Raw genomic sequence first — 6,000 nt, forward strand, 5'->3', positions numbered from 1 at the left:
TTCTTCAGGCAAACATTTGGCAAGTATGAGCCCACCTTCCTCCCCAACACCACAGTATTAATAGCTGTGGCTTTCAAGAAGCCTGAGCCAAACTCACAATTCAGTGATTTTAGTCATAGAGATGAAGATTTGAACTACCCATGCCTCTTTCCTAGAATAACTGGGCATGGTCTGGTGAACTTGCAAGGGCCTGGAGTTTACAGAATAAGTCACTCTTACCAATGTGGTAAAAACTTCAAAAGTGTGTTTCCAGTTCATGTCTCAGAAAATCTTGGTGAAAATAACTTGTGTCTCTCTGTAGCTGTCCCTCCTTCCCCAACATCAGAGTTGGGCAGAATACCATGGGGATGAGTGAAGAAAAAGATCCTCTTTGTAATTGCTTTTCACTCTGTGAAAATCAACTTATGCAAATGGATGACTGTAAACACATCAGAAATTCCCAGTCTGACCTAAATTCCAAGAGTTAACACAACTTTATCTTCAATTTCTCTTCCCCCTGCACACTTCACACACATACACACATCTTTTTTAAAAAGACTTTTATCACTGTTGTGGAGAAAATATATGTGTGTGTTTGTAGCGTGTGTATATGTATATATACCATTAACCACCATAGGAAAGCAGAAAGAAAATACACGATAGTGTTTATTACCACACATATACTGCTGGGAACAGTAGCTGTCTTTGCACAGCTAGGTTTTTCGGCTGCTTTGTGGGTAGTGTCTCTTGCCCCTTTCAGCTGCCAAGGTAACCAGGAATCAGGAGAACCCTACTGAACAGAGAACTTTGTTTTCTGACCATTATCAATTCTACAAATGGTAGAGCAGAGTGCAAGACACTCTGGTGATCATTGTTTATCTAAAGCTAAATAGGACACCATTCTTTCTCTTGAGGAGCTTATTCCTTGTGTCCAAGAAGTGGAGGGATAGGCAAAGGCCTAGGACTGGGTGGGAGAGACAAAATACTATAAATCCAATTTAGAAGACTGACCTAAAATCTCCAGATTGGTTTAGGAATCAGTTACTAATTGAATATCTCTTCTTGCCTTAGTGGGATAAATGGCCCAGCATTGATTTAGAAAAGATTATTGGTATCTCTCGGTCATTTCACCACTTGGTCTGTTCGCTTAATCATGCCATATCCTCCACTCAAGGCTCTGCTGTGGCTTCTTACCTGCTGAGGGGCAGGTGTAAGCCCACGCATAGGATGCCCAGACTACGTCACCATGAATTGTAACACTCCAGCTGACCCCATTTATTCAAAATCCTAAGAGAGCTGCTCAACCCACATCAGAATCCAGGTGAATAAAAAATAAATTATGTATAATAACAGAGATTTTGGAGTCTTTTAAAAAACAGTAGTTAGCTATACACTAAGGTATTTTGCATTTCATACACTAAATTTAAATTAGGGTGGAGGTAGTAAAACATAATTTCTGTTTAAATTGTTAGTCGTGAAATTCTGAATCAAGGCAGTTTCATCAGCACAATTAACAAAACCTTTTATCAGTGCATAAGCTTTTTGGAAGAACAAAAACATGTTGCAAATTTTTTAGAATGTTCTATATTTTGTTAAAATTAGGTTGAAAACTGGATGAGAAGGATTTTGAATCCTAGAAAAGACTCAGGGATTCAAGATTCTGCCATCCTCACGTTTGGCTTCCATAGTCATTGAAGAAAGGGAAGAGAAGACTTTGGAATCATGTGAACTATTAGGTTGGTGCAAAAGTAATTACAGTTTTGGACCATGAATTTTAAATTATTATAACTAGACTCAGACACATCTTTATTAATCAAAATAGGAACAATTACAGTCAACACATTGTTGCCAATGAGAAATAAGTTTGTTTATTCCTATATCATAAAAATCTGTGCTTTGGGATTCAAGGAACTCTTGGAAAGCATTTTCTGCATCCTACTGGTTGTGGAAGCATTTTCCCTGCAAAAAGTTGTTGAGGTGCTTGAAGAAGTGGTAGTCAGTTGGCTAGAGGTCAGGTGAATATGGCGGATGAGGCAAAACTTTGTAGCCCAATTCGTTCAACTTTTGAAGCTTTGGTTGCATGACATGCAGTTGGGCATTGTTGTGAAGAAGAATTGGACCCTTTCTGTTGACCAATACTGGCTGCAGGCATTGAAGTTTTTGATGCATCTCTTTGATTTGCTGTGTGTACTTCTCAGGTGTAATGGTTTCACCAGGACTCAGAAAGCTATAGTGGATCAGACTGGCAGCAGACCACCAAACAGTGACCATGACCTTTTTTTGGTGCAAGTTTGGCTTTGGGAAGTGCTTTGGAGCTTCTTCTCAGTCCAGCCACTGAGCTGGTTATCACTGGTTGTTATATAAAATTCACTTTTCATTGTACGTCACAATCTGATCAAGAAATGGTTTGTTACTGCGTACGAGAAGATGACACTTCAAAATGACGATTTTTTTGATTTTTGGTCAGCTCATGAGACACCCACTTATCGAGCTTTTTCCCATTTCCAATTTGCTTCAAATGCCAAACGACCGTAGAACATGGGTGATGTTGAGTTCTTTGGCAACTTCTTGTGTAGTTGTAAAATTTGACAAAATATATGCAAGACTTCTAAATTAAAACTGTAAAATATTGCTGAGAGAAATTAAAGCAGACCTAAACAAGTGGAAGTAGTATATTATGTTCATGTACTAGAATATTCAGTATTGTTCAGATGTCAGTTTTCCCCGAATTGATCTGTAGATTCAATGCAATTTATTTGCAAGTCATAGCAGACTTTTTTCAGGAATTGACACACTAATTCTAAAATGGATTTAGATAGAAATGCGAAGGACATTGGATAGTTGACAATCTTGAAGAAAAAGAACTAAGTTGGAGGACTCATGCCTTACTTTATTTTTCTTATTTTGAAGTATAGTATACAAAAAACTGTGCATTATTACTGTATACAATTTAATGAGTTTGGACATATGCATACACCTGTGAAATCACCACTACTCAAGGTAATAGATATATCCATCACCTCCAGAAGTTTCCTGGTGGATTTTTGTTGTTGTTGTTTCTTTGCATTTTTTGTATGAGTATATAGTAAGAATACTGAACATGAAATTTACCCACTTGACAAAGTTTTAAGTGCACAAAACACTATTGTTAATTATTGGCACTATTTTGTACAGCAAATTTCTAGAACTTACTTATCTTGCATAACTGAAACTTTATACTCATTGAACAACTCCCCATTTCCTGCATCTTCCAGTCCCAGCAACCACCATTCTATTCTCTTCTTCTATGAGTTTGACTATTTTAGATACCTCATTTAAGTGGAATCATACAGTATTTGTCCTTCTGTGATTTTCTTATTTTACTTAGCATAATTGTTTCAAGATTCATCCATATTGCCAAAAATGGCAGGATTTCCTTGTTTTTTTAAAGCTAAGTAATATATGTATATACCATTTTTTTATTCATTAATTGATGAACATTTAGTTTATTTCCTTATCTCTGGCTATTGTGAATAATGCTGTAATGAACATGGGAGTGCAAATATCTCTTCACAATCCTGTCTTCCATTCCTTTGAAAATATACCTAGAAGTGGGATTGTGGGATCATATGGTAGTTCTATTTTTAAGTTTTTGAGGAATTTCCATACTGTTTTGCACAAGGGCTATACTAATTTATTTCTCTATCAACAGTATATAAGAATTCCCTTTACTCCACATCCTCACCAAACAAAACTTGTTACCTTTTATCTTTTTGATAATAGTCATTCAAACAGATGTGAGACGATATCTTGTTTTTCTAATTTCCATTTCCCTGATGATTAGAGATGTTGCGTACTTTTTCATATGCCATCTGAACAGAAAAATGGACCTGATTTCGAATTATTGCTATATTACAGATATGCTTTCATTCTTTTATTATAAAAAATATTTAGTGCCAACTATGTGCCAGGCATTGAGGTAGTTAGAATTTGGGTATACGTCAGGGAATAAATTTACCAATGTCCTCATGCTTGTGGAGTCATAAACCTAAATCTAATTAGGGCAGACCATCAATAAGAAAGCAAACAAAGAAGAATCAGGGCTGCTGTTGAAGGGAAGATATGGGTTCAGGGCAATACTTTTTTATCATGGAAATAGGGGTGATTTAATAAGGAGAGAGGCTAGAAGGATCAGAATCCTTGAGAAACTGTTGGAATAAGGGATCCAGGATACAAGTAGAGAAACTGCCTCTCTTAGAGGAAGAACTCTTTTCAACCCCTCCTTTTGATGGAGGAGGGAAGATGGTTCAGTGGCAGATAGCTGGATGATTTGGTCCTGGGAGGATGAGAATGCTTCCGTATGATAGTTCCATATTCCTAATAAAGTATGGAGCAAGTATACCTGCTAAGTGATAAAGGTAGGAGACATGAGGTAGGAGATTATAGAGAGAAGGACCAAATTGATATGATCATCCTGGGAGCAGAAAAGCAAGCATAAGAGAACTATAGCAAGACTTCTGGGTTATATAGAGATTCAAATTATGGCCTGAGTGATTTCTATTACAAACACTTTTCTGCTCAGGTGCAAATAGAAAGTCTGAAGCAGAGTAAGTTCATCCATGGATTGGGGGTTTGTAAAATGAGCTCAAGTGAGGGAAAGAAGGAACTGGAATTTGAAGGCATTTCAAAGGGGCAACTATTTGATGATGATGGAATCTGTGCTGAACAAGATGGGAAGTAATGAAGGGAGGGGACTGATCAATACTAAGAAGGTAGTGCAATGAAAGGATTGAATGTCCCCACATCATTGAAGAACTATGTGGTTGTATGGAATTCTTGCATTAATGAGCTGAATGCATAGGAAGCTGTAGAAGGAAAGTTAGATGTTTTTATTTGAATTTTTTGAAAGAGATTTTTTTTAAGAGATGAAAAGGTCTAAGGTGTGACATGGAATGGGTAATTGAAGTGGAAAAAGGAAAATGTCATTGGAATATGGAAGTAAATAAACTAAGAAGCTGGGAGTTTTTGAATCATCCACTTAGGTATGGAAATCGCCAAGGATAAAGGAAGGAAATGAGGTAGAATGGAAGACTCTTTGCAAGGAAGAGAAGATTTTGGTAAATGCGGAGGTGTTACTAGGAGGTTGGCAGAAGATAGTAAAAAGGAGTAAAAACAGTGATATATCCAGATGGCATAAGCATCAAAAGAACAGTGCAGGAGGGAAGGGGTGAGACCATTTGGAAGGAACAAGTAGGAGTAAGAATTGGACCTATCTCAACTCCTGGCTCTGATGTTCCCCCATGACCCAGGTAGGTTTCAATTTAGGCCAGGAGGTGATGGGAATAATTGAAGGAAAGGGGACTTCTACTCACAGATTAGAGTCACAAGAGACAATAGAAGGGTTGCTTGGGAAGGGAGCAAAGTAGAAAGGATAACAGAATTTGTGAGAAAAAGAATGACTTAGAGAAGTTGGAACTCCTGCAGATTAGTGAGGTACACTGGGATGTGAAGCGTGACGGGCTTGGACCTGAGAGTCTCACCTTGTAATACTGTTGGTGGTGTGTGCAGCCTTAGGACTAATAGTTATTCTCACGGCAGCTGAGAATTCTAGAATCAGCTGCCACATTTAGCTCCATTCCCTTGGACAAGCTGCTAAACCTGTCATTTATGCAATGAGGAGTTGGTCTAAATAACTTCTTAAACTTCTTTAGGTATTTTAAGTATCTGAGAGTGAAAAAATGAGGTCATGCTACTGGTAAGTTTGCAATATTAGAAATAAATGTTCATCTTTCAAATCAATGATGTATCAGGAGCTAATATTAGGAAGAATGAGAAATATCTGAGAGTTTATACATCTGTTACATTTGACTTCAAAGCATGTTTAATGATCTCAACCAAATGGATAAGAGACAGAAAAATTCAGCATATTTTAGAGACATTTGATTATGCCTTCCTGCTAAAGCAAATACATTTTGTAACTCGTGAATATGAATTAATAATTGATTTATAGTCTCTCAAATGCTAAACAGTAAAGTTGAAATT

This window comes from Lemur catta, chromosome 11, assembly GCF_020740605.2.
Source record: "Lemur catta isolate mLemCat1 chromosome 11, mLemCat1.pri, whole genome shotgun sequence".
NCBI lineage: Eukaryota > Metazoa > Chordata > Mammalia > Primates > Lemuridae > Lemur > Lemur catta.